We start from the raw sequence: 15,422 nt of genomic DNA on the forward strand, positions 1-15,422 counted from the left end.
CACAGTGATGAAAAGTTCCTCAGGTGACAGGCCAGGTAGGCAATTTGCTGTTTCTGGGGAAGAATTTAGTTGAGATAAGAGTATTGTGCATAATCAGAATATTATGTATATAATAAGCAATTATCAGTTAAGAGCTCTGTTCCCCAGGCTTATTGTAGAAAAAGCATATCTAGGGCTACTGCTTAATATTATTGTCTTAGGCTGAGTTTCACCTTACTGTAGTCATATAGAAACAGTGACTTCTTTTCTTAAACCTTTCTCTTTCATGGTAAGGATAAGACATTTGTCATTCGTGTCCCTGGTGCCATATTATCTATTTCATGCCTAATAGTTCTTGTCTTTGTCTGCACTGCTGCCTTACTTGCTAATATCAAAGCAACTCCATCTCCTTCTTCTTATGCATGTACTGTGATGAGGTGAAGAAATGAGGATAATTCATGTTATGGGACTGGGATATGTGCATGTCATCATAACTGGTTAAAACTAGAAAGCCCTGTGGCTTGCTCTCTATTATTCTGCTATAAAGTTGGTATATAGATTGACACACTGGTAAAAGTAGATGATGACATTTATGTTTCCCTCCTTAGAGGAAAACCCATCTGTTGCATTGTTTCAACTTAGCAGTATACGTTCCGTAGTATGCTTGGGTATCAGTCCTTTGCTACCAATATAAATATTGATTCTCTCTCTTCCAGGTATTCCTTCGTTCCTTCCTTCTTGTTTTTGGTTGGTTTGACTTCTGTCCTTCTGCATTGAAAATCGTCATAGAAACCAGTGGAGTTTGTAAAACTTTCTATGGCATTTTAAAACCATACCATAGCACTTAGTAAACAACTGTATGTTTGCTAGTTGATGTTAGAGGTCAGTGAAAGGAAATGAGTAAATGCCTTGGGAAATTGTATAGGCTTTTTGACCAACTTCTTTTCAGTGCAATCATTTTCCAAGAGTTCTTCTGAAGATGGGCCTTGGAGAGAAATTTTATCTCCCAGGGATGTGGAAGAATAACTTGCAGCAGCTCCGAGCTGTACAACTCACCTCAGTCCTGCTCATAGTTTTTGCTATTAAGGGCTTGATTTGCACTTGATTTCCACTCTTATCTAGCTGTTCACACTGGCTTCTTTCTCTTTCCTTTACATTCTTATGACTTTCAGTTCTTTGTTTCCTTTCAGGACTTCCTTGATAAATTCAGTATTCTTGTTCCTGATCTTGTTCTAATGCTATTATTAGGTTGGAGGAGCACTGTATTTTTATAAGCATTTTATTTAGATCATAAAGCATAAGATCCTGATTATTTCATTATATCGGATGACTTTACACCCTGATCATGTAACTATCAGATAAGTTTTTATGTTTTTTTTAAATTATTTTTTATGTCGCTTTTAATATTGTTCCCAACTGGCTGTTGGGAACACTTATTTTATTTTATTTTTTTTAAGATCAGTCAGGAACATACGGTACTCCTTGACTTGCTCAGCTCCCGGACATACAGATGCCTTTCAGCCACCCCGATGGCAGATGGAGCTGGCTACTGCCTTAATGCCATTGCCACAGGCACACTTGGTTGCACAGCCTCCTGCGTGCTTTGGAGGGAGCCCGGTGGGACACCCATGCCTATGCTTCCACCAGAAAGCTGTCTTGAGGTGTCCCTCAAAAGCTGACAGGGCTGCATCCAAAGACCTTTTGGATTGAATGTGTGGGATATTTGTCACTGTCATCTTTTGAAAATGATTGTTGTCCCTGAGCTAAAAGGTTTTGGCCAGCTGTCTGTGTACTGTTGAACTCTGACTCTCAATAACCAGTAATGAACCGTTCACTGTCAGCAAAGATTAATTTATGAGTGTAATAATAGTTATATGCTTACTATTAAATATTACTAAATGTAACTCATGCGCATGTGGAATAAAGTCAGTTTTGTGACATCTCTTAACTCTTGTCCAGTTTCATTAGCTTTTATTTTCCTCACCTATCTGTTTCCAGTGTTATTATTGTCAGCTTGGGGGCAGGCACTGCTGAAACATTCATTTTAATTATAGCACAATAAGAAAACAACCCTTTGTGATATTTACTGGTGGAATACTCAGGAAATTTTTAATATATTGAAAATAAATCCTGTTTATAGCATACTGCTTTCCCAACTGTAGAAGATTTTAGCAGTTCATATATCATGCATTTACCACCTTTTTAACATTTAAACAGAGCCTGGAATTTATACCCTTTGATGACTCACTAGTCCCCACTGCTCAGATGTAATCATCACTCAATAAGAAGTGGAAGAACTGAGCGAACACAGCTAATGCTGCAGTGCTGATCTGAGTCTAAGAGCTGAACAAAGTGGATTAATAAATACCAATATGATCTATTCTGACACACATGGTCACCTCAGAACAGGCTAGCTCTGATCTATATAGATGTAAGGCCAGGTAACAGAGAAACTGAGGCTGACGGATCCTCAGTTCAGAAGCCCATTATGAAAGTTCCTGCTAGACTTTTACTGGCCCCTCAACACATGAGAAATGCAACCTTTGATGAATAAATGATTCACCATTTGCTAGGAGCATGTGGAAATCACAGAACAAGATATCTGTAGAACCTGTTTGAATAGGCTCTGGCATAGTATACCTTTGACAGGCTAACTCAATCTTATTATGGTAAGATAACATGTCATAGGTCCAATAGCAAGGAAATATCCAAGGAAGAGACTAACCAACTCATCACTGCTGAGAGCCATAATCGCTTAGTATTACTGCCCTTTTTCCCTGACATGAACATAGTCAAATATTCAGCCTCATACTTCTACTGTTAATGTTCTATTGCAATTAAATACAGAAAACTGGATTCTGCCTTTGTTTGTAGGCTTTAGTTGTAACTGAGATCAGGCCCTGGCTTGGTATATCACTCGGCCCTGCCAGGCCAAAACTCCTTTATTGATGTGCACAGCTGCACTGCTTTGGCATTTGTGGTAGATGCACAGTTGGTGTGTTTTGGAGGTGCAAGGAGGTGCAGTAGTAGCAGGCTGCAGCTTGCTGACGGGGCTCCCAGAGGGGAAGAGCCACCAGGTGGGAGAGCTTGTCCCCAAAATGGAGGAGAAACTGCAGATCCTCCAGTCTGTCCAGAGCCAGCTGTGCAGCTCCTTTGCAATGCAAGGGACTCATCTGCTCAGGATTGCTTGTGCTGAAATACGTAACTCATGTGCAGTTTAAGGGACCCAATTTCACTGAGGCGATGCTGATTTACCCCTCCTGATGATCTGACCATATATATTTATTTAAAATCCTGTCATATTCAAGGTACCTTAGAGCCCTGTGTGGTCTATATTGCCTTTAGGATGAAATAGTGTATCAAGTGACATAAACCTCAGTACTGGTACTGGGTATTTATGGCTGTTGTCACCTCCTTCAAACGGATGCCTGACAAACAGCAACCCGGAGCAAAACAAGGTGGCTCAGGGATAAAAAGCATTCTTAACAACACTAAAGTCATAGCACATCATCTCCTCAAGACCTGACCCTACCTACATGTCTGCTAGCTGGTACCAGGATGAAGGTTGATCAATGGCAGAAACACCTCTACAGGACATAGAAAAGGAAAAAAATAGAAAGATGCAACTTAGCCATAGTCAGAGTTCCCTGCTGGCAACATCTCCAGAGGTACTGAGTGCTGTTTCTCCGCCTCTAGCACAATCAGGATACCCTGAGCCATTTCTCTCAATGGCATTTGGTCCTCAGAGTAATTTCTTTCTACCACTCAAGCCTTGTGGACTCAATGAAGGAAAATTCTAGGAAAAGGTCACTTTCTTGGGACTAGAAAAGCTTTTAAGTTGGCTGTTTGTTCACACACAGTCTCCACAATCTATTCGCTGCTCCTGCCTTTCCTCTTCTCCCTTCTGCCCTGCACTAATCACTGCCCTTCCATTCCCTTCTACTTTGCCTTCCCTGGCTACCTCTCCTTAGCTAATCCTCCCCAGTTAAATCCTATATAATTAAATAATTAAAAATGTATCTCAGAGTTAATCTGGTGTTTGCTAGTCATCACTGTATTCATACGTTATAGCCCTTTCTCCCTACCCTTTGCCTTGTCTGCTGTGACAAAGCCTTTTTGGGTCAGGGTCTCTCAGAGTGCATAGTAATTAGTACAATGGGATTCTAATCTCAGTTGACCCATGAGCAATCCTTAAGCTTATACTGCTGCAAATATCAACATTTAATTTCAGCTGGTATCAGAATGTTGTGCTAAGAGATATCAGTAAGGACTGAGGCCACCATTTTAGATTGTGATCTTTGTATTTGACTTAAGAACGATTTGCAGCAACTGCAAGATTGAAGTATGGAAAACCTTTGTGTTTATTTAGGAAAACAATTATTAATAAAGGCCCCAGGATTGCCCATATAGTTGTCCCTATGGGAATATAGACAAACTGATGAAGTGTGGGGTAGATAAGTGGTCAGGGAGATGGACTCAAAACTGGCTGAACTGCCAGGATCAGAGGGTTATGATCAGCGACATGAAGTACAGCTGGAGGCCAGTCACTAATGAGGTGACCCCAGGGATTGATACTAGGGCCAGTACTGTTTAACATCTTTAAAGACCTGGATGATGGGTCAGAGTGCACCCTCAACAAGTTTGCTGATGATACAAAACTGGGAGGAGGGGTTGATACCCCAGAGGACTGTGCTGCCTTTCAGAGAGACCTTGACAGGTTGCAGAAATGGACAGAGAGGAACCTCATGAAGTTCAACAAAGGGAAATGTCAGGTTCTGCACCTGGCAGGAGAAATAACCCCATGCACCACTACAGGCTGGGGGCCAACAAGCTCAAGAGCAGCTTTGCAGAGAAGGACCTGGGAGTCCTGGTGGAAAACAAGTTAAACATGAGCCAGCAATGTGCCCTCATGGCAAAGGTGGCCAACAGCATCCTGGGTTGCATTAGGAAGTTTGTTGGCAGCAGATCAAGGGAAATGATCCTTCCCTTCTACTTAGTACTGGTGAGACTACATCTGGAGTGCTTTGTCCAGTTCTGGGCTCTCCAGTACAAGAGGGACATGAACATACAGGAGTGAGTCCAGCGAAGGGCCACAAAGATGATGAAGGGACTGGAACATCTCTCCTACAAGAAAGGGCTGAGAGAGCTGGGACTGTTCAGCCTGGAGAAGAGAAGGCTGAGGGGGGTGGATCTTATCAATATTTATAAATATCTGATGGGACAGTTTCAAGGGGATGGGGCCAGACTCTTTTCAGCGGTGCCCAGTGACAGGACAGGAGGCAATGGGCACAAACTGAAACAAAGGAAATTCCATCTGAACACAAGGAAACACTTCTTTACTGCGAGGATGACTGAGCACTGGGACAGGTTGTCCAGAGAGGTTGTGGAGTCTCCATCCTTGGAGATATTCAAAAGCCATCTGGACAGGGATCTGGGCAGTCTGCTCTAGGTGACCCTGCTTGAGCTGGGGGGTTGTACCAGATGATCTCCAGAGGTCCCTTCCAAATCCAACTATTCTGTGATTCTGTAATATGCTACAAATAAATCACTTTTCTTGGTGCCTAGGCTGCTAAGGTTGGGATTCATGTTACCTAAAATTTAGGGACAGTGAAGAAAGATTGACATCCTCAGATGCTGATTTATCCCAGGTATCAAAGATCACCTTCCAGATGGCCTAGCATAGACCTGCTCTTTAGATAGTTGAAGCTCAGGAACCTGAATCCTTTTCTCAGTAAAGGCACTCCTCACACAAAATAAGATGCTTCTGCAGGACCAATACGTTTCCTTTTCCTCTCTCTATGCACACTACAAATCTAATACGTGGTCTGTTTGTATCAACTTCATGGTTGTATTCCACCTACCTCTGCAGTTCATTCTGCCTCAGAGAATTAAAAGATTGCTATAAAGATTTCTGTTACCTATGTTAAATTGAAAATAGAACTTGTGAGAAAGATATCCCATATCAATCATAGATTTTACAAAATGCTACAACAGTAGCATCTGTTTTTAGTGCTTGTTCGTGCACCCACATACCTAATCCAAAGTGTTCATTTTGTATGTCCGTTTTGTGACAACAGAGAGCTAATCTTCAGAAGACCAAAATGCTGACCATTCGACTTGAAGTCAACAGAAGTCACAACTTGTAAGGTAGGGATTACTTTGAGTCCGTTTATTTATTTAATCTTTATAGTTGGGCTTGTTTCCTATCCATTTAACCTATTTCAGTTCCAGTATTTCCCACTGCCTTCTGCCTGGACACAACTGCTGGGGTACAAAGAGCATAGCAATGCATTTCCTAGATTAAACAGTGAAAACAGAATGAATCACTGCTTCATACAGTCTTTTTTTGAAGGAGGGCCAAGAGATGCATTGATTTAAAGAGTAAAGTAATTGGTGCTTTGAGTTTTGGTCTCATATATAGAAAACATAAAAGTTCAAGAGACCAGAAAATTCATCAGAATTGATTCAGTGTGACAGGGCACTGCAGGACTTCTAAAAAGTCATGTATAATAAAGGCTAACCCCCAAATTCTCTAGCTGATCAAGTTGTTACCCTTTGACCTCTTTTCTTCTTGGAGGAAATGAACAAAGAAGGGTTTTTGGCCATTTTATTTGGGGTGAAAATAAATTGGGTGCATTTATAGGTGAAATTTACCTAAGAAATTTCCTCATGTATTACAGCTTAGCAGTTGCTATCAGTTTAGCTTAACCTCCAGTAAAAAGTCCAAATCAGTTCATAGTAACTAGGTTTTTGATTTACTTAAATGGCGCTGGGTCAGGTGCATGAATAAAGAAGAGCGGTGAAATTTCTAGGACTGAAGGTTCTAAAGTCTGCTTTGCTGTGCTGGCTACAGCTACCTTCAGGATGTGCTACAAAAGCATCTGTTCTCCCACAGTTTCCACAAAGAAGGCAGAAGCAGTTCAATTGTCTGCAAAAAAAAAAAAAAAAAAAAAAAAAACAAATCAAAAGAAAACAAATACAAGTCAAGATACAAGGATTCCAACAAGCCTTTTACAAATCAAAAAAAAAAAAAGAAAGAAAAAAACAGAAGTCAAGAGCAGTAGAGTCTGTCCCCAAGAGCAGAGCAAATCTAAAGTAGAACAGGGTACTCTGTATCAGGAAGGAAACTGTAGATTCTCAAGATTTGAACTGCTTTATTTCCATTGAACAAATGCAATTGAACAAATCAGAAAACTTTGGCTACAACTGAGAAGATGGTAATTAAGAGGAGAGCTAGCTGAGATTTTCTTTTGGCTGTTAGGACCATGCTATTACTCAAAGCTTTGAAGTGACAGCTAGAAGAGAACTTTGTTGTCACGGATACAGCAAGACTGTATTTGCTATTTTCCTCTTTTCATAACTTTGTTTTCTCTTTTGCAGGCTGTGACCAAACCTTCAGCTTTGGTAGAACAAATATGAGTGTTTGCTGCTAAAAATCTATCTGCTGTTAAGTGCAAATTGTGCAAAGATGAGGTACCTTGCTTCTCCAGTGGTCACCTGCCAATGTACCACAGCTTGTATAAACAGACCTGCCAGGGATTTCTGTAACCTGAGAGGAGTTTGGGAATCTTTGGCACTGGAGTATGTCTCCTGTCAAGCGGCCAGGGTCACCTGGGGCTACTACTACCAGGTGCCTACTTCCAGGGAAGCATCCCAGTCCAGGCAGAGAAAGACAAGGAGCACCAATAGAGAATCCTACATAGATTAGCTCAGTAATAAAAACTGTGATAAAGAGGAGGCAAAAGTACAAAATCTTTTTTTTTCTGGTAGTAAAATAAATCTTCATTTAGTTTTGGGAAACAGATTGCTATTCCCAGTTTAGAATGGGGAAATATATTTCTTTATTCCATCAGTAAAGCAGTAGGTTACTAAAGAACAACAAAGCAGAAAACTTGGACCATTGTCTTTGGCAGTATTGACTGAGGAGATTGTTAAACTGCTGTTTTCAAAAAGTGGGATACTGGGAATGTCCTTTGAGATATAGCGAATGTCCAAAAGATTGAACAGAGAAGACAGGAAACAATTTTTTCAATATTTCAAAAGGATAAAGTGCTGAAAACGTAACTACAGGTCTGTCAGTTTAATACTTATCCAAGACAAAAATCTCAGGAAAGGAAAATAGGATGTGTTTAACAAAGAATTGAGGGACGACAGCATAATTAATACCGGACAACATGGCTTAGTGAAAGAGAAAACTCTGAAGATAAATAGGATGTATTTTTGGTGAGATTATTAGTCTGTTTGGCAAAATGTTCATATGTTAAAATAGCAGAGTTATATAAGGTCATACAACATTCTCATTAAAAACAAAAACAAAACCAAAGAAAACCACCATTCAAACTTCACAGTTCATGCAAGCAAATTAAACTCGTGAGAGTTTAAAATAAAATACTGAATGGAAATGCTCTTTCAAAAAGAACATTTCTGGTAGGGCTTTCTATCCGAATGTGGTCCAGTGAGTTCATGGACTGGGTGGGAAGGGAGGAGAAACTGGTGATAAGGTTGTGGTTGGCACAAGCTGAGCAAATGATAAAGACAGATTTTAGAGAGAGGTCCAGACTGGATGAGAATCTGGGCTTACCTGCTTTTAATTAAAGAGCTAGGTGCCAAGATCAAACAGCTAGGAACATGGTATAGGGGCTGTATGTGAAATAAAAAATGAATTTATGCTGGCAAGAAAAAAAAAACTTTTTTAATGACAGCAGACTGTAGGGAGTTCAAATGAGATGCCTGGAAGGATCTGAAATTTGGAAAGCCTTTAATGAGAGGCTGAAGAAACTCAAGCATATTTTTTCTCAACTTCATGCTTGCATTACTACAAAGCCCCAGTCACAGCAAACGCTTCCCCTCTACCTACCGTGCTGGCATCTGCCATGTGTGTGCCCATGATTGCTGGGACTGTCCTTTGAGGCCAGGACAAGAGAAAGCGTTTATTCCAGATAATATGAGGCACTTACAGGAGTCCTTCTCCACAGGCAAGGGAGGGAAATGAACAGTTCAGATCTCAGATGCAATGAAACTGGCATCCAGGGTCTTGCAGATCCACCCAGAACTGTCCGAGGGAGCAACCAGGGAGGGGGAGGAGAGCCACCTTGGGCAGAGCTCGAGAGGAACAGGACTCGCTGTTACTAACAAGGAAGGAGGTTGAAGACAGAGAGACAATTCCAAGGCGTAGTGAAAAAGAAATCATTTGAGATTTTGATTAAAACCACTTCTGTGGAATGTCAGATACAGAAACCAAGAATGGCTTAAAAAATGTAGAATTACTGTAAATAAGCTACAAAATGAAAAAGAAAGGAGTTGTTAGTAGTTAAAATGAATTGGAGCAAGAACATTTTTTTTCTTTCTGTCAGATGACACAACAACTCTTTCTTGGATTGTGAGATGAAAGCGCAAAATGTGGATTAAGGAGAAAAATGAGTGAAAGCAGGAGATGAAAATAGCTGTGGACAGTTTAAGAGATGGGAAAGGATGGGGTAGGTAGGGGACCTAGAGGGGAGTGAGGCAAATACATCTCCGAGAAAGGAGAGAAGTGACTACAAAACAAAAAAGGTAAGTTGAAGCAACAAATGACAATCATTTTTCATCCATTAGTTCTTGGACAAGATGTAGTGGAGAGACAGCCCTTTGATGACTGGATCAAGAGTACCAAAAAGAATCTATAGATTACAGGCATCTGATTCAACTCAGCTGGTGAAACAGAGATATTTAATGAGAAAGGTGGTGTGACTGAAAAGAAAGAAGGAATGCATAGCAAAGGGAGCAAAAAGGATTTCTGTGAGAAAGAGTATGTTCTCTCGGAGCAGGACTAGAGAAAACAAATATCTGGAGGTGGGTGGAGAAGAGCGAGTGGGACATGGGAGAGTCCTCAGGGTAGACATTGCAAGTGGGACAGACAGAGCAGGAACAGCCAGGTCTTACACATTCACTGCCGCTGCTTTGCCCAGCTCCTGGCTCCACAGACATGCCCCTTCTCATTTCCTAGGGAACTCCGTTCCTTTGTGTAAAGCAGTGTGTGTGTAAAGAGCCATCAGAGCCTAAGTGCTGACAATACCATAAAGAGCCTGATAGTTGAGATATTCTCCAAGGTAGGAGACAGGGGTTTGCATTTCTTCATGCAACAACACTGTATATCCTTAAATGAATACTGCATTTCTTCCTAGGAAGGCATTTTCTGATTTAGATAGCCCATAAAATTTAAACACAGGAATCTTGCTGTCAAATTGCATTGGAATTCAAAATAGCTGATCATAATGGTTTAGCCATTCTGTTGAAATGTATTTGTATCAACATGAATAAAGCAAGGGTGGTTCCTGTCCTAGCTCCTAATCCCACACTGTTCCTGTTAGCAAGATTTGTTTCTGAAATACTACCAAGATCATCAATGCAGATAACTTTCAAAACAACCAAAATTAACCTCTTTTACATTTATATATTAATAAAATATTTTCTCATGTCACTGAATAACAGATAATTAATTTTGGTAGTGCAAGTTTATAGCCAGAGGAAAACTATTTATATTCAAAAACCATCATCAAAGCTTCACTGCAATAGGTAGACAGCAAAAGCTATTAGTTCCTAACTGTTGACTGACATGAAGCCAGTTTTGCAGTCTATAGCCAGTCCATTTCATTATAACCCCTTTAAAATGATGTCATACTATCCCTTTACTTTGAAGTTATTATTTAAAGTCTTGGCAGGGTGTGCGTGGGGGAAGGGATAATTCTGAGATACTGGAAGCCTTCCAAAAGGGTAAGAAAAGCTGTTTCTAGACATTCTTATAACATCAGTTCATTCTTATCATCTCCATTGCAGGCCATGGCTCTCGGAGACACTGCCCAGGCCCCTGTTCATATAGAGTTGTTTGTTCTGTTCAGAAAGATAGTATAGGGAAAATTTAGATGCTTTGCCATTAAAAAAGGCTGGAATAGTCAATGTCTGAAAAACCTAAATGCTGTGGAGAGCATTTCAAATAAGAGACTGAAATGCTGGATAAGGGAAAGCACTTTGAAGGCTCTGATCAAGTTTCATCTTTGAAGACAGCCAAAAGAAAGTAGACAAGCTTAATGGAAGAGGTTACCCAAGGTGACTTGCCTGTTCCTGAATGTGAAAGCAGCAGGTTAATAAAAAGTTTCTTTTTTTTCTTTGGTATAGAAACACAGCAACATGATCACACTGAATTTTAACTTGTCAGTGACCATGGAGACTTCCCCTCCCACTCAGCCTCCTCAGCAGGACCTAGGGGTATAGTACTCCAAGTGCTGCAGGTTCACTACTTCAAAAAGACCACCTGCAAGCCTTAGTCTGATTAGAGTACAACACAAGGACCTGATTAAAGCAAAGACATTTCCTTTAAAATATATGTGCACACATGTACATATATCCCACCCAGCAGACATCTAGGTCCAGACCCTGACATCTATAAAAGGAGGTTGGTGAGGGAAGTCTTGGAGGGAGATGTGAATTTAATTTTCAATGCAGCATTCAGATAGCGCAGTGAAGCACTATTGGTAATACAGTGCCATTCTGTAGGTATGCACAATTTTTCCTGAGGATTTTCCCAGTGTCAAATGCTTTAAAAAGGGTAAAACACAGAGTTTTGCCAAAACCTGCAGTATTTCCAATCAACACCAGTTAGCTACTAACTTGTAAGAGGTTACAGTAAATCTCTCAAGCAGACATAACTAAGGGCAATTGAAGAGAGTCCCAGAGGGGAAAGCAAACATAGCAATATCCATGATTCAGAAGAAAACTTTAGGTTATGGAATTGTCATATTGTAACAGTGGTGGAAAAATATCATGGCATGTCTGCGCATTGGAAAAACTGCTCAGGAAATCTTTAACTTTGCATAAAATATTCCTGTAAAATTGTTTTATCTGCATGGCTTATGTACCATGTGCTGTGGACCTTCCTTTTTCATTAGACATATTCAGGTTGTGCACCTGGCTTTTGGAAAGCGTCAACATGTTGTTCTTTGCAGAAACAGGGATATAGAAGTTCTTTTTCCCTGTAGTCTCATGGAACAGAAAAGTAAGAAACTAAAGCTAAGCTTGCAATACCGTTCCCCACTTGTGTAACAGAAGTTACCAAGGCAAAAGAGGTAAAGGGAAAAACTGGTTTATCATATCACAGATGATGGGGGAAAGATGAAATAACACTGAAATTTATTTAGTTTTATTTCTCATGGGTGTTGTACTTTTTAAAAAACATTCGAAAGATTCAATCTACAATATATACACTTGCTTCTTCTCGAGCCTTTGCTGTTAAATATAATAGTTAATAAACAACAACATGAATAAAAACAACCCTCCGCCCTCCCTCCCCCCACTCATCAGCTACTTCAGTTCAGGTCCCTGAGAAGTTTTTGCCTGGGTACAGAACAAAACATACACATTGTTATTCCTGCAGCTTCTGTAAGCCCTAACATCTTCTTTTTCTGAGATCCCAATAACTGGGATAATTGCATTCTGTAAGAGGCAAAACAATTTATGAAAAAATGACACATTCACTTATTAAAAATTAAATAGGACTTTCATAATCAGCTTCTTCAAATATGCGTGAATAATGACAGCTAGAAACCAGTCTCTGCAGATTGCTCATGAAGTGGGTGTGAAGTTGAAGTCAGGGTAAGAAGAAAAAAATAAAATAAAATAAAAGCCATGATAAAAGAGCACTTTCTTGAAGCTTTTACAAGGTCATTTGGCCAAGGCTGGATAAAAGTGAATATTCCTCCAATATGCTGTAACAAGAGGAAGAACACAGAATTTAAAATAATCTTTTGCAGCAAAACAAAAATCAAAGTCACACTGCTTCAGGATTAAATCCACTGGAAAACAGTCTCCCCTTTCTTCCGACAGGTTTTAGCTTTTAATTATGTAAAGCACTCATGAAAGGATTTCTATCTTGCAAATTTGATTCACAAAATGTTCTAATTATCTGCAGACATATTAATAACTCTTTGAACAATATATTAATGTAGCAAGCTGAAATGTGCTTTCAAAACAACAGTAAAATGAAGCTTAGAAAAAGTACACCCACCCATAACTTTTACACAGTTTATATGTAAATATATCATTGATGTTACAGATATGGTAAAAAACAACAAACAAAAAATCCAGTGAGTTGCAGCTCCTTCTACCGCCCCAGGTTTACAAAACCTAACAGTATTGTGTGTTGCACAAGATGGTCATTTCTTCCCCCAGGGGAACTGCCTTTGTCTATTCATTGTCATCTGTTTGGTGAATTTAAGTTAATTTTTAATAACATTTTACTCCTAAAAATGAAATGACCGTTCATGAGAAGCCAACAATATTATTTGGATCCCATCTTCAGAATACAACCCTGATGCAAAAATATTCACTAAAATAACTATTGGAACAGAAAATTAGGAAGAAAGAAGCATAAGAAATTGAGAGTATCTGAATCTGTGGGAGAAGGGCTGAAAGGAAGATTTGTTTTTAAGCTTCATTTTTTTCCCACTTCCTCTTTATAAAATTCTAGCTTTTAAAAAAAGAGTTATGTCAAAGCCATCTCCTAAGGCAAGAATAGCATGTGTCAGGACCTGCATTTGCTTCAAAATTCCAAGAGCCTAGAAGCAAAGGCTCTGCAGAAATTTTAAAATGAGAATTGGGAATTAGAGTAGGGAACCCATCTGAGAAAAGGACGTCGGTGCAGTGAGGCTTATGAAAAGGTCATTTGAAAACAGACAGCCTGATTTCTGTCACTCAATACTAGTGTTTGACCAACAGACTATTGATATGAATAGCCTCCCTTTTTTCTCATTGGAAATAAGCGGAAGAATGGAGCCCAGAACAAAGTCATTTTCTTTCACTTATGACCAGTGGAAGTTCGCACAAACAAGTCCTGCATTGCCAGCTGCATTCCTTAGCTGCGCAGGTTTTTTGGTTACAGTCTGTGAAAAAGTGAATGTGACTGTGCTGAGGTTTTAGCATCAATATCACCACACCTGGAGCAGATGCTTTCAACGGCATCAGCTTTTCCTCTGATAGAAACACACACTGTGCAGTTGCTCTTTATGAGAGAACATGGCTGTAGTGATTTGGCCTTCAAAGACCCAGAAATGAACAGGACCACCTGGCAATAGCCAGTTTCAGAATTAGTATGCATTTATGAGGCTATGTAATGACAGAGTTGGAAATTATTTATTTTAAGATCCCTTTTCATAATACTTGAGGATATAATCACACAAGCTATCATAATGAAATATCAAATATGAAGTTAAATTAACATCATCACTGGTATTAGAAGCAACTAAAACAAATTTATTATTCTTACCTTTGAGCAACACCGATCCTTTATTCCAGATAGTTTGACCCCTAGATAAAAAAACAAAAAATCAGACTGCCTTAGTACAGTACAAATAGATTTACAAAGATGTATTTATACAAGGAATTATGGCTATCCACTTGGGCGGATTTTGTCTCTTAATTATTTGGCATCCTTTGCTGCCTTTTGAAAGTCTATCTAAAATAATAATTAAACTCTTCTGCAAGATTCCAGTTCCAATTCCTCTGATTTGAACTGAATGTGAATAAAAGGATGTATGAACTCAAAAGATAAATGTATCTTGGTTTTGCTGAAAAAGTCAATCTGGAAGTGTTGCAAATACCTTCAAATGCCTCCATCCTTTCTTGATCTCACACAAACTGAAGGAGCAAAAGGTTTCTTCCCTTCCTCCCCAGGCTCCCACTATTCTCTTTTAGGATGAGATTTTCAAAGGAAAGAATGATTGAGCTCAAAGTCAAGTCAGGCAGAACATATCTGCATATGCTGTTTTACTGGCTTTTCAGAGGTAAGTTATTAAAGTCAGCTACAGCATGTCAGGACCCACTCAATTTTGGTCCCTATATCAATGCCAGTACTTCTGCGGAGTTGTTTTTTCTTTTCCTTCATCATTCTGGCAGGAAAGACTAGCACTTTACCCTCAATAAAAAACCCAGTTTTAAGGAAAAAAAATTAATACTCTTTCCAAAACAGATTGTACCTAGACTAACCAGGTTAAAGCTAAGTTAGCAAAACATGTTCTTTGTTAAAACAAAAATAACCATGGTAGACTGCAATCTGGAGGCTTCTTATATAAATATTCAATTCCCAATGTTCCCATGTTAAACAAAAAGCTTTTTCTTTGTGCCAGGAAACCAGCACTTTCAGTGCAACTCTACACATGCGAAAGCTCATTCAAGTCTCCATTAAAGTCTGATTGTGTAGGGAAGTCTGTGGTATACATGCTGGCCTTCTGGCTTCATAATTTTGAGCTATGATTTTTCTTTCTACAACAATAAATTTCATGACATGTTCCCTATCAAACTGTAAGCAAATAATATAAATCCAGTATTGACTGAGACTCCAGAGAAACACAATGCAGCAAACTACAAAAACTAAACCAAGTGTTAATCCACTAACTGTATTAATTTAGAACAGT

General features: G+C 39.4%; 1 protein-coding gene across 1 annotated transcript in view; it reads right to left on the bottom strand.

The window, feature by feature from the left end:
• Positions 1-12,156: 12,156 nt before the first annotated feature.
• EPSTI1 (epithelial stromal interaction 1) overlaps positions 12,157-15,422 on the bottom strand; it is a 52,131-nt gene continuing 48,865 nt past the window's right edge. The window contains exons 11-12 of the mRNA XM_026099198.2: positions 14,276-14,316; positions 12,157-12,719 (exon numbers count right to left, since the gene is read on the bottom strand). The gene's annotated coding sequence lies outside the window, so the exon portion shown is untranslated. The remainder of the gene's footprint in view (positions 12,720-14,275; positions 14,317-15,422) is intronic.

This window comes from Dromaius novaehollandiae, chromosome 1 (assembly GCF_036370855.1).
Source record: "Dromaius novaehollandiae isolate bDroNov1 chromosome 1, bDroNov1.hap1, whole genome shotgun sequence".
NCBI lineage: Eukaryota > Metazoa > Chordata > Aves > Casuariiformes > Dromaiidae > Dromaius > Dromaius novaehollandiae.